The sequence below is a fragment of the Gymnoscopelus braueri genome (assembly GCF_963280865.1).
Source record: "Gymnoscopelus braueri genome assembly, chromosome: 11".
Lineage (NCBI taxonomy): Eukaryota > Metazoa > Chordata > Actinopteri > Myctophiformes > Myctophidae > Gymnoscopelus > Gymnoscopelus braueri.
This window is the reverse complement of record NC_137613.1, coordinates 15517704-15532352: the sequence shown is the minus strand read 5'-3', so window position 1 is coordinate 15532352 and position 14649 is coordinate 15517704. Positions and strand designations below refer to the sequence as shown.

The 14649-nt window shown below is 42.9% G+C and overlaps 2 protein-coding genes across 3 annotated transcripts in view; both read right to left on the bottom strand.

Annotated features, from left to right (window-relative positions):
* The window catches only part of LOC308095351 (protein NLRC3-like), a 77688-nt gene extending 70352 nt beyond the window's left edge, over nucleotides 1-7336 (bottom strand). Inside the window, exon 1 of one of the 2 annotated variants that reach the window (XM_080442395.1) lies at nucleotides 7257-7336. The gene's annotated coding sequence lies outside the window, so the exon portion shown is untranslated. The remainder of the gene's footprint in view (nucleotides 1-7256) is intronic. The other variant, XM_080442391.1, reaches the window with a different exon arrangement.
* LOC308095465 (C-type lectin domain family 6 member A-like) overlaps nucleotides 1-14649 on the bottom strand; it is a gene marked incomplete at its 5' end in the record, with an annotated part of 116720 nt that overhangs the window by 79384 nt on the left and 22687 nt on the right. The gene's annotated exons all lie outside the window — the stretch shown is intronic.

Genomic DNA, 14649 nt, shown 5'->3' with positions numbered 1-14649 from the left:
TGCATCATTGTGTTCACCTCACTACTACAGTTTTATCTGATCTTCACAACATGTTGTTACCTGACCTGCTGCTGAAATAAGATGAAACATTGTTCATGTTTATATACTGAGAGGTCTGTCTGTCTGTCTGTCTGTCTGTCTGTAAAGTCAGCACAGCAAGCCTTTAAAACAGCAGAGACATGACCCGCCCTATTCTGCCTCTGATTGGTTTAGGTTTAGACAAGAGGAGTGATGATTGGTTAAGGTCATATCAGATCATATCAGATATCTGAGACAGAGCTGGGCGGGTCTTGCCTTTGTCTCCCTGGTGCAAACCAGCGTGATATAACTATGAGAGTGACAACACTAAACCAGTGTGATATAACTATGAGAGTGACATCACTAGCATAGACTCCCATTGTAACAATGGAATGAGGAAATGCTCTGTCTATCTCAATGAGGAAGTTCCAATGTCTGGAACTACAGCCCATGGGAGATCAAAGCAGGAACGGAACTCTCTCTCTCTCTCTATGGGTCTGGTGCAAACACACACAGGGAACACTCCTCTGTCCACAGGCACGCACAGGCAGGCACACGCGCGCGCGCGCACACACACACACACACACACACACACACACACACACACACACACACACACACACACACACACACACACACACACACACACACACACACACACACACACGTTCAAGCATGATCTTTCTATCAGCATGTATATAAGATTTGAAGACATGCTTCCTATATCAACAGTACAGGTTGTGTTTATAATACTTTTACTCATTCAGATTCAGACAAACTTGTACATATTAAATACCAAGTGAATCTATTATAATGTATAAAACACTTCAACAACATTAACCCCTTCACCCCTCTATTCTTAGTAAAACACACATGGCTCTGTACTTGGATCGCTTTTTTCCCTCTACACCAAATCTCTTTGCCAAAAATAGCAGATCTACAAGCTCACAATGCGTCACAACGCCACACATTCCCCTCCAGAATAGGGTCTGTGGGGTTCAAGTGGTTAACATTGTTAACACCAGACTAGAGAGGTTATTGCTACAGTGTATTGTTTAAAATCTCTTACCCTGCAATAATCTTCACGTCACACTATAGTCAAACTAGACGCGTCGCAATTCAGGGCAATTGCAGAGTGTGCTTGCGCCGACACGAGTCGCGGGTCGCTGCAGTCGGGACTCGAGGAATGCGCTGGGAGGAATACCATCGGAGGCTGCGCCAATTACATTGTCACATAACTCCTGAGATCACTTGCGTTTCATTTTGAGAGGATTGATCAGGTTTTGAGGTTTTGAGATTGAGAGGTTTTGCATCAAACGGTAACATTTTGAGCATTTGTGGCGCCCCCTATGGATCAAAGTGGAAATGCTTTTGGGGATTTGTTGAGTAAACCACCCTTGACATGAGATTCAAATTTGGGATTGACTGGACGTTTCGTTCGTGATTTGTGGCCTTTTTTGTAAAACGGGCCCCTTCCGCTAACTTTGGAAGCCATTTACGGACGAACGGTATGGACTATCAAAATTCGGTCCAGATTATCGCATGGGTCCAGAGATCATGTGTACCGATTTTTGTGAAATTTGGAGAAAATATGTGGGAGGAGGAGCTAAAAGTGTGTTTTGAAGAAAATTCAAAATGGCGGAAAATCTATCCTGACGCAAATGGGCGTGGCCTATATGGGGAGTTACGGACAAGGAATCTAGGGAAAAATAAATTTTGATTTTACGACCTACGGTTCAAGAGTTATAGGCCAAAACGTAAAGGGGGCTGTTATAGCGCCACCATGTGGCCGATTGGTGTAATTATTTTTTCAATAATTTCAGACTAAATTATGAACCTCCCCTCCAAATCTGGTAACTCTAGTTCTTACGGTTTCTGAGAAAAAAATACTTGAATTTGAGTTTTTCCACTTTTTCATTAAAGTGGATGGGGAAATTTAATGCACTAATAAATCAATATCAATAAAACTATGCAACCAATCTCTTAGCAAAATACAAGCACACGATTCCCGGTGAGGCCGGTCATTTTGACATATGGCACTAAATTGGGAAAAATAAACTGTGGGAGGAGTTACGATTGGAAATAAAGTTTATCTATACGTATTAATAACTAGACGCGTCGCAATTCAGGGCAATTGCAAAGTGTGGTTGCGCCGACGCCGGTCGCGGCCGCCGGGACTCGAGCAATACGCCTGGAGGAATACCGTCGGAGGCTGCGCCAATTACATTGTCACGTCACTCCTGAGATCACTTGCGTTTCATTTTGAGAGGATTGATCCCCCCCAAAAATCATGTTTTTGCATCAAACGGTTACATTTTGCACATTTTTGGCGCCCCCTATGGATCAAATTGGAAATGCTTTTGGGGATTCGTTGAGTAAACCAACCTTGATATATGATTCAAATTTGGGATCAATTGGACGTTTCGTTCGTGATTTTTGGCATTTTTGGTAAAACGGGCTCCTCCCACTAACTTTGGAAGCCAATTACGGACGAACGGTAAGGACTATCAAAATGCCGTTTGGATAGGTTTATCGCATGAGTCCATAGATCACGTGTACCGATTTTTGTGAGATTTGGGGGAAAAAAATAGGAAAAGGTGCAAAAAGTGTGTTTTGATGAAAATTCAAAATGGCGGAAAATCTATCCTGACGCAAATGGGCGTGGCCTATATGGGGAGATGCGTAGTGACCCAAGTAATCCAGGGAAAAAGACATTTTGATTTTACGACCTACGGTTCAAGAGTTATAGGCCAAAACGTAAAGGGCACTGTTATAGCGCCACCATATGGCCGATTAGTGTAAATATTTGTTCAATAATTTCGGACTAAATTATAAACCTCCCCTCCAAATTTGGTAACTCTAGCTCTTACGGTTTCTGAGAATTGAATTTGAGTTTTTTCACTTTTCCATTAAAGTGGATGGGGACATTTAATGCACTAATAAATCAATATCAATAAAACTATTCAACCAATCTCTTAGCAAAATACAAGCACACGATTCCCGGTGAAGCCGGTCATTTTGACATATGGCACTAAATTGGGAAAAATAAACTGTGGGAGGAGTAGCGCGCCAAAGTATTGTTTATCTAGAAAGAATAAAGAGTATAGAGTACTATAGTCTGGTTGCCCTGTTAGGGCAACCACACTAACTAGACGCGTCGCAATTCAGGGCAATTGCAAAGTGTGGTTGCGCCGACGCCGGTCGCAGGTTGCCGCCGCCCGGATTTGAGGAATATGCTTGGAGGAATACCGTCGGAGGCCGCGTGACGTGCCATTCGAATTTGGTGCTGATTGGATCCTGTGTTCGTGATACATGGCGTTTTGATTTGAAGAAATAGGCCCCTCCCACTAAAATAAATAAGCCCCTCCCACAAATGTAGCGGGCCAATGACATCGTCATGTCACTCCTGAGATCACCTGCTTTTCAATTTGAGAGGAGTGATCCCCCCAAAAATCATGTTTTTGCATCAAACGGTTACGTTTTGCACAGTTGTGGCGCCCCCTATGGGTCAAAGTGGAAATGCTTTTGAGGATTTGTTGAGTAAACCACCCTCGACATGTGATTCAAATTTGGGATCGATTGGACGTTTCGTTCGTGATTTTTGGCATTTTTGGTAAAACGGGCTCCTCCCACTAACTTTGGAAGCCAATTACGGACGAACGGTAAGGACTATCAAAATGCCGTTTGGATAGGTTTATTGCATGAGTCCATAGATCACGTGTACTGATTTTTGTGAGATTTGGAAAAAATCTGTAGGAAAAGGTCTAAAAAGTGTGTTTTGAAGAAAATTCAAAATGGCGGAAAATCTATCCAGACGCGTGGCCTATATGGGGAGATGCGTCATGACCCAAGGAATCCAGGGGAATTTTTTTGATTTTACGACCTACGGTTCAAGAGTTAAAGGCCAAAACGTAAAGGGGGCTGTTATAGCGCCACCATGTGGCCGAATGGTGTGATATTTTTTTTAATAATTTCAAATTAAATTATAAACATCCCCTCCAAATCTGGTAACTCTAGCTCTTACGGTTTCTGAGAAAAAAATACTTGAATTTGAGTTTTTTCACTTTTCCATTAAAGCGGATGGGGAAATGTAATGCACTAATAAATCAATATCAATTAAACTATTTCACCAATCTCTTAGAAAAATACAAACGCACGATTCCCGTCAAGACGGTCATTTTGACATATGGCACGACATTGGGGGATAAAAACTGTGGGAGGAGATGCGCGGCAAAGTATTGTTTATCTAGAAAGACCCTGAAAATAAAGTATCCCTAGAACTATAGTCTGGTTGCCCTGTTAGGGCAACCACACTAATAAAGCGCGAAGATAACTATAGTCTGGTTGCCCTGTTAGGGCAACCACACTAATAATCATATTTGAACTGGGGACCCCCCCCCCCTCCACCCTGACAATCACTTGGAATTGTAGGCATTCAATTTAGTTTGACTCGGTTCCACAGATAAATATTGTGAAAATAGCAGATCTACAAGCTCACAATGCCTGGCACTGCGAGGCATTGTGAGCTTGTAGATCTGATATTTTCACAACGTTTGCCTCTTTCTTACGGAATTTACGAATATTTGATAATTTGGCCAATTTGGTATTAAAAAGTCTTTAAATTGTAACTTTATAAATGTGCAGATACCCTGTTTACACTTATACTGTATGTTGGTTTGTTTACTGATGAGAGAGAAAACAATGTTACACATTAAGCTAATCATCTGGGGACCCCCAACATAATGTGGGAACCACAGGTTGAGAACCACTGATCTAACCTACAGGTGTTGTGCTCTCACAGTAACATGAGCCAAAGCAGCATGTCATACAGTAACATGAGCCAAAGCAGCATGTCACACGGTAACATGAGCCAAAGCAGCATGTCACACAGTAACATGAGCCAAAGCAGCATGTCACACAGTAACATGAGCCAAAGCAGCATGTCACACAGTAACATGAACCAAAGCAGCATGTCACACAGTAACATGAACCAAAGCAGCATGTCATCATACAGTAACATGAACCAAAGCAGCATGTCACACGGTAACATGAACCAAAGCAGCATGTCACACAGTAACATGAGCCAAAGCAGCTTGTCACACAGTAACATGAGCCAAAGCAGCATGTCACCCGGTAACATGAGCCAAAGCAGCATGTCACACAGTAACATGAACCAAAGCAGCATGTCACACAGTAACATGAACCAAAGCAGCATGTCACACAGTAACATGAACCAAAGCAGCATGTCACACAGTAACATGAGAGAGAGGAGTGATGATTGGTTAACATTGGGTAAAACTTCAGGGTAAGCCAATCAGAGACAGATGGGCGGGTCTTGCCTTCCGGGGAAAATACACATACATTCTGTCTACCGACCGCAGGAACATTCACCACCATATGATGACTTATCCTCTCTTTTCTTTAGGGAACAAAAAACAACACACACACACACACACACACACACACACACACACACACACACACACACACACACACACACACACACACACACACACACACACACACACACACACACACACACACACACACACACACACACACACACACACACACACCAGGGGTGGTGTTATGTAACAACTGGTTTCCAAGTTAAATGTTGTCATATGCAGCATTGTGTTCATCTCACTACTACAGTTGTCTTCACCACTTCTTGTTACCTGATCTGCTGAAATAATACATTTTATCCTTTAACTTGTTTATGCCCCAAAATGACAATTTGTAGCAATTGTAGAAATAGTAGACCTTAATTGTGAATGTTTAAGCATGTTCTAATCATCTACATACTTCTCTTAACTTACAAACATTTTCCAAATATTAAATGTTCTAATATTTTGGACAAAATAGCCAATTTCACATGGAGGTGTCCAGATGTCCCTATGTGCCCACCTATCCTGTTACCGTACACACATATCTTTCCCCCCCCCCCCCCGCTTTTTAAAAAAAAGTTAAGTAACTTTTATAACTCAGTAACTATAACTATAACTAGTTACTTTTTAAAAGTAACTTGCCCAACACTGTCAAGGAGAGAGAGAGAGAGAGAGAGAGAGAGAGAGAGAGAGAGAGAGGAACACAAAGCTGTGGTCACATGGTTTACAGTAAACTGATGTGGAGACTGCCTGTCTCCAGACCATAGGCCCCGCCCACTCCTCTGAGTGAACTGCGTCAGGCTAGTGGACACTCTGAGTGACTCACACTGTGTTAATGTCAGAGTCATAACTTATTCCTTATCTAACTCACATTCTTTTTACAAGTCTCTCTGTGTTCTCAGGCCTGTCTTCAACTCCTGTCCCACTGAGGAAGAAAACCTTTTCAACTTTTCCCCAACACACTGACAGCCCTGTGCTCCACAAACAGTTCATTTTATCCTTTAACTTGTTTATGCCCCAAAATGACAATTTGTAGCAATTGTAGAAATAGTAGACCTTAATTGTGAATGTTCTAATCATCTACATACTTCTCTTAACTTACAAACATTTTCCAAATATTAAAATTTCTAATATTTTGGACAAAATAGCCAATTTCACATGGAGGTGTCCAGATGTCCCTAGTGCCCACCTATCCTGTTACCGTACACACATATCTGTTTCCCACCTTTAAAAAAAAAGAAGTTAAGTAACTTTTATAACTCAGTAACTATAACTATAGCTAGTTACTTTTTAAAAGTAACTTGCCCAACACTGTCAAGGAGAGAGAGAGAGAGAGAGAGAGAGAGAGAGAGAGAGAGAGGTGGGGGGGATGGGGGGCCGGGAGCTAGGGAGGGGTCATTCTTTGAGACACACATCCGAGTTTTTGACCAATAAGCACCTTTGTTTGCACCTTCAAAGGGTCAAACAAGGGAATCACGTTACATTGATCCCCTTACCCATTCGCTCATACTATCGCATGACGTATGTGTACGCAGCGGTCCGGGCACCTGGGCTCCAATTTAGCCTGACAGCGCATTGCAGGTTCAAGTCCCGTTCCCGACGATCTTTGCTGCATGTCTCTCCCCATCTCTCTCTCCCTGTTGCCTGCCTGTCTGTCTGTCTGTCTGTCTCTACTGACAACTATAAATAAAGGCCACAAAGACCCCAAAAATATAAAAAAGAAAAAAGAAAAAAAAGCAATACTTCATTGTTTGGATATTAAACTTGTATGACAGAGTCATTGTATAAACACCCTACAATCACCTATATAATACCAGACATTAGTTCTAGTAAAGTGATTAAAACACTTACCCTATATTAATCTTTATGCTTTAATCCAACGTGGTAAAATGAGTCCATGCTGTTCAGCTCTTTGTGTTGTTGAGTTAAAATGGTGGACTGTGAATAAACACATAAAGTTCTATCATACAGTAAGGAGTGTCTACAGAGCTGAGGAGGAGCCACTGAGTATTTAACCCTGTGAGGACAAGCCAGGTGAAGCTATGTTATGTGAGGACAGAGGAGAGAGAGGAAACAAGGAAACATGTTACACTGTATTCATGTACTTTACAATTATGTTTCATGAACATATCTGTATCAGCGTGTTTTACATTGTGTTTTCTCTAGTCTTACCCCCTCTCTCTCCCTCTCTCGCTTACTTGCTCCTGCCTCTCGCGCACGCACGCACGCACGCACGCACGCATGCACGCACACACACACACACACACACACACACACACACACACACACACACACACACACACACACACAGGAGGGGTGGTGTTATGTAACAACCGGTTTCCAAGTTAAATGATGTCATGCGGCATCGTGTTCACCTCACTACTACAGTTTTATCTGATCTTCACAACATGTTGTTACCTGACCTGCTGCTGAAATAAGTTTAAACATTGATCATGTTTATATACTGAGAGGTCTGTCTGTCTGTCTGTCTGTCTGTCTGTCTGTCTGTCTGTCTGTCTGTCTGTCTGTCTGTCTGTCTTATAGAAACAAACGTCTGTCTGTCTGTCTGTTTTATAGAAACAAACAACACTAACACTGTCTGTCTGTCTGTCTGTCTGTCTGTCTGTCTAGTTAATATAGCATCAAAATCTGTTTAACCACTTTAATCGGCTATTTCAAAATAGCAGATCTACAAGATTGCGGCGTGTTTTAGCTTTAAAGTGGGGGCCCTTAGGGAGATTTTAGGGTATGTTCGTTCACTTTTGTCTAAAAGCGCCAAATTTGGCACAGGTGTAGCTCAGGGCATACTTAAATGATTTGGCTAGGGCGCCCGCGCCGGTGACCTTTGGGGTCGCCACAGCGGCTGATCCAATATGGCCACCACCTGAACACGCTTTTGCCTCTATATTTGAACCAGATGAGCTACAAATCCAAACTTGGTGTCTATTTCATGTTTTTTGACAATTAGAAATATGATGTGTCTGGACACCTAATTAGCATATGTCCAAGATGGCGGCCATGTAAAAATTAGGTGTACCTTAACTTTTGATACTTTTGGCAAACTATTTTAGGTTTTTTGAGCATCAGAAACCTACTGGAATGATCAGATTTATGATTAAATGTATCTAGAGCACTTTAACTTCCATATTAACAACATAGCCATTATCCACCAAAATGTATTGCACATATATTTTCACACAGATAGAATGTAAAGCTGTATCTTACAGATATATTTCATTGTAACATTAGTAAAAGTAGAGAAAGTCAGTGCTACCCCCCCCCCCCCTGTAACATAGGTTTCTGTTTCAACAGAAACAGAAACCTAAAAGTAGAGAAAGTCAGTGTTCCCCCCCCCCCCCCCCTGTAATATAGGTTTCTGTTTCAACAGAAACAGAAACCTAAAAGTAGAGAAAGTCAGTGTGTGTCCCCCCCCCCTGTAATATAGGTTTCTGTTTCAACAGAAACAGAAACCTATCTTACAGAGAAGGCTCCCACACTGTTATCCACGCAGTGTGATAATAGTTTGGTCCCTCGACAGGCTACTGTTGTGTCTCCTGACTTCTCCTGATGTGAAAATCATACAGAAGAGTGTGTCCCCCCCCCCCCCTGTAATATAGGTTTCTGTTTCAACAGAAACAGAAACCTAAAAGTAGAGAAAGTCAGTGTGTCCCCCCCCCCCCCTGTAATATAGGTTTCTGTTTCAACAGAAACAGAAACCTAAAAGTAGAGAAAGTCAGTGTCCCCCCCCCCCCCCTGTAATATAGGTTTCTGTTTCAACAGAAACAGAAACCTATCTTACAGAGAAGGCTCCCACACTGTTATCCACGCAGTGTGATAATAGTTTGGTCCCTCGACAGGCTACTGTTGTGTCTCCTGACTTCTCCTGATGTGAAAATCATACAGAAGAGCTTATCTATGTACAGTCATTCTACTGCCCAATCTAACACTGTGAAAATCAACTTTATTTTCATGTAATGCATTTTTCAGTGTAGCTATGTGAGTCCATCAAACAATATGGCCACCACATCATCTGATAGTAATAGTAGCAGCAGCAGCATTAATTGGGACTTATGTTTTCTCTGCCAATTACAGTCTGATGACCCCTTACAAACACCCAAAAGCGAAGGACTTTTGTCGCTAGAAAAGGATCTCAAAGATTTAATTGAAATTTAAAATTACGAATGCTTTACCTTCATGTATAAATGTCACAATTGATCAATTAAATGATGGTTCAGGTATCGCATCAACACTTGAATTAAATAAGGCCAAATACCACAAACGCTGCAGAAGCTACTGTAGTAGTTCTCGTGTTTAAAAGGGCTCGAAAGCATGCGGATCATGCTGTCCCCTCCTTATTAAGTCCTAAAAAGCTTCGATCAAGTCATCCCCAAACCATTGGTATTCATTGTGTGATATGTGAAGGGGAGGATACGAAAGATCTGCACAAGGCATTATCAAATAATGTTGATTCCAAAATGAAAAGCTGGGCAGAATCTAGTAAAAGTTTTAAACTTCTTGGGAGATTAGTTACTCAAGCGTCCGATGTGCACACAGCAGATGTGTACTATCATACCAAATGTTATCTGAACTTGAGATATGCAGCACAAGTTGCACAAGAAGAAGAAGCGTCTACCAGTGAATCCAGGGAAACCTTTGACCCTCTGACTATAGCGCAAATTGTTGCCCTAGTTGAGGATTCAGATTGCTCCTTCACAATTTCAAATTTAAGGAAACTCTATAGAACCCTTATGAATGAACGTGGGCATGTCTGTTGTTATAATGAACCTCACACAACAAGATTCAAGACACATCTCCTCTCTTTTCTGCCTGACTGGAGTGAACACCAGAAAGGGAGGGAGACGTACATTGCAAGCAATCAAAAAGTGGCAGACAGTGTAGCTAGAGGCCATGATTCCAACCAGATTGATCAAGATGAGGCACTTTTGTTGACAAGGGCTGCCTTGGTTTTACACAAGTATTGTTTACAACCAGGACACAAATTTGATGGCACCTTACCTTCCAACTGTCTCACGGTATCTGTTCCTGAACCTTTAAGAGTATTCAATGACATTGTCCTTCAAGGACCAGGACTCCTCAAAGCCTATGAGGATAATACAGAAGATGACAACCTGAAGCCGAGATCAAAAATAGCATGTCTCATCACCCAGTGTCAACAGTACAATGCATATGGCGGCACCCATCATGCCTGCAAGACGGACACAATACGCCACAACAAAGATCGAGAACCACCCTTTCCTCTCTATCAGGGCCTCAAACTCCATGGCAATGGACGCCGTAAAAATGAAATTCATGAAGCTCAGTATACACGAGTCATGGAGGTGAAGCTGTCACTGGCACGTGCAGTGTGTAAACGGCACAATGAAGACGGCATTGTTCTTCCTACTAATCTTCGGCAGTATGTTTTCACCACCTATGACGTTGACAATCTGGATGGGCAGAACAAAAGCAATTACTCACAGGACGAGTTCCATGGAACCGCACTCAGTGCTACTAATCATCTCTCTCATGACAATCAAGGACTTAAGCGTCCCCCCATAATAGTTGACAGTGATGATTCATCCATACCCAAACTTCCAGACTCTTATACAATTGTTAAGCCAGCAGAAGTCATTGGAGGAGATCTATTGGCACCCAGAAGTGGTACCGGTCCTGTCCGACCATCACATGAACTTGTACATGGAGCCAAAGTAAAAGATGAGAGTTGGTTAATGCATGGAAAAAGAGTCCTTGATCAAGACACACTAGGTAAAGATGATGTTATTACATGGTCAGATTATAATTCACAGCTTATGAATGAAGAAACACTGAAACCTCGTGCAGAGATAGGAATGTACCCCTTATTTCCAGATAAAGCAGCATCTGCATGCAATGGAGCTTGCACAGAAAGGCACATCATTTCTGAACCCTGGCCAGATTGCTGTCCTTGGTGCTGATCAACCATTATATGCTATAGCCAAGCAGCTCCAATGGCAATACCCCATGACACTTGGTGAGGATAAATTGGTTTTGATGATGGGAGCATTGCATATTGAAGACAAAGCTCATCTTATGGTAGGAAAACTTCTCCATAATTCAGGTTGGACCACCTCCTCTCCCAGGCCCAGTTGTTAACTTCAGGACGAGCTCAGTCTGCCCTCAATGAGCACCATATAAAACGGACACGCTATGCCCATCAAGTCACTCTCATGTCCCTTCAGATTCTCAAACAAAATGCATACTCTGCCTATTGTGCAGATGTTCTTGGTCCACCTGAGTCATTTGAGATGTGGGACCAACGAGCTCAAGCAGAGTTTCCACAGTTCAAGTACTGGTCCACCATCATGGAGCTAGAGCTACTACTGTGTCGATTCATTCGGTCACTTCGTGAAGGAAACTTCAATTTGTATGTTCAAGTTTGTGATGAACTGTGTGCTTGGTTTCATGTGATGGATCACACAAACTATGCCCGCTGGTTACCTATCCATGTACGAGACATGGTTGAACTACCGGAAAAACATCTGGCAATTTATGAAGAGTTTTTGAAGGGGAAGTTTGTAGTGCAACGTTCAGAACACAAGTTCAGCTTGATTGCAAAGGATCAATCACATGAGCAGTCAAACAAAATGCTGCAGTGCTATGGTGGAGCAGCTGGACTCTATGAAAAGCCTGAAGCTCTCACACTATTCATGCTTGGAGGGCCAGACAGTGCCAGGTTGGTGCAAGAGTTTGAAGCTGTGTATAGTAACATCAGCTCACCATCCTCAACTTCTCATCATGAAGAGGCACATAGCTTGCAGGTCCAGTTCATGAAAGATGTCAAATCCTTCACAGCCATTATGGAAAGTCACGGGAATCCTTTTCTATCAGTAGATCATGACCTCACAGCACTTGACACGCAGGAAATTGTGGAAACAGAAGTATCTGAATCACTCACAACCGTTCACAAAGTTGCTATAGCCCTACATTTAGCTTATGTAGAGGAGCGACTTGAGAAGGCCACAAAGCCCATTTCGGATATAATTCCACGGACAAAAATCTTGACTTTTGCAAATCGACCAGACCGAAAAGCCAAACGCAATAACAGCATTCAGAAGCAAAACATGAATCTCATCACCCAACTATTCCTTTCCCTTCAATCGAGGCCTGATGCAGACATGGCAGAGTTCTTCAAGTATGAAAACCAGAGAGAGCCACCCAGCATTTCCAACCAAGGGCTTTTACGCTGCGGCACAAAGGCGGACATACTTGAATGCTTGAATGTCCAAAAAGTCCGCATAGCAGCAGCTAAGAAGGCCACTGTAGTTGTGCTTGATGGAGCAGTAATGGCCCAAATGGTCCGGCCCCTCGCTGCAAATACATTCAATGAATACATAAACACCAATATTGCAGGGTTTGTTAGGTCATACATGAGCCATGACTCTGTTGAGCGCTTGGATATTGTGTTTGACACATATCCAGAGGAGAACCTAAAAGCACAAACTCACCAACGCCGAGGAATGGGGAAAAGAACTAAAATAGGGGATGGCAGAACTCCTATTCCAAAGCGTAATTGGAACAGTGAGTTCCTGAAAAATGAAGACAATAAGAAAGAACTGTTTGGACTTGTAAGTGTCGAGCTCACGAAGGATGACATGCAGGGTAAACTACTGCTGTGTACGATTAATGATGATGTTCTCTGCAACAGGCCTGGATTCAATTTGTCTACACTTAAGCCTTGTAACCATCCTGAAGCAGACACGAGAATGGTTCTGCACTTGGCCCATGCTGGGGCCAATGGCCATAAAAAGGCTTTTGTCCGTACGGTTGACAGTGATGTTGTCATTCTTGCAATCCACTTTTTTGATGCATTAAAGATCACAGATCTTTGGATTGGCTTTGGCTGTGGAAAAAGCTAACGAGACATTCCTGTCCATGAAATCCGCAATGCAATGGGTCCTCAGAAGTCACTGGCATTGCCTCTCTTCCATGCGCTGACAGGATGTGATACTACATCAGCCTTCCTTGGCCATGGGAAAAAGAGTGCATGGGCAGCTTGGGAGGCAACACCAGATCTCACAGACACCTTGGTTGCCCTCACCTTGGAGCCTGAGAAGATCAACTCTGATCCTGTTCATATGCAACGTCTGGAGCGTATGGTTGTCATGTACAGTAAGAGCTGTGGAAGAGCTGTGGCTGCAGTAGTGTAGATGAGGCCAGACAGCGGCTTTTCTCAAATGGTACAAAGTCCCTTGAGAACCTTCCTCCCACCCAAGCTGCACTGACTCAGCATGTAAAAAGGGCACTGCTGCAGGCCAGTTTTTATTGGAGTCAGGCAACCTCCGTCAAACTGAATATTCCCAATTTTGGAATGTGGGGATGGAACAGCTCGACAACAAAGGCTTGGGAACCATACTGGACCCATCTGCCAGATGCCAGTACAGCCTGTGCCATCCTTCTCCGCTGCGGGTGCAAGAAGTCTTGTAGCGGGCGCTGCAAGTGCTTTAAATCTGGGGTCTGTTGCACCTCATTGTGTGGATGTGAGGGTGCATGCACCAACAATGAGGGTCCAGCACACTAACCTGGATGCGCACACTTGGTGCAGCTTTTGTCTAGTTATTGGGGAACAAAAACAACAACAACCCCAACCCCCCCCCCCCCCAAAAAAGAAAGAAAAAAAAAAAAAAAAAAAGGGAGAGAAGAAGACAGCCTCCACGTGGCCTCCCCCGCAAGTAGCCAAAGAGCCCTTTAAGCGAAACCAATGTCTTCAAAATGTCACAACCACAGCCCCCCCCCCCTCCCCACCCCTGACATTTCATATAAACATCAGAAAGGAATCATGCATGTCAGAATTAGTTGAATTAGACCTATTGCACCAGGTTTTACTCATAACAATGGCCAAGTTACGTCCAATGTCTTCAGAATAGCAAAACGCCACTTGGAATTATGCAAATTAGGGGTCTAGACACACCCAAAAATAAAAAAGAGCATTCCAACACATTTCTAATTGTCAAAACACATGAAATAGACACCAAGTTTACATTTGTAGCTCATCTGTTTCAAATGTTAGAGACAAAAGCTATTACAAGTGGCGGCCATATTGGATCGGCCGCTGTGGCGACCCCAAAGGTCACCGGCGCGGGCGCCCTAGCCAAATCATTTAAGTATGCCCTGAGCTACACCTGTGCCAAATGTGGCGCTTTTAGACAAAAGTGAACGAAAATATCCCTAAGGGCCCCCACTTACTTGTAGATCTGCTATTTTCAAA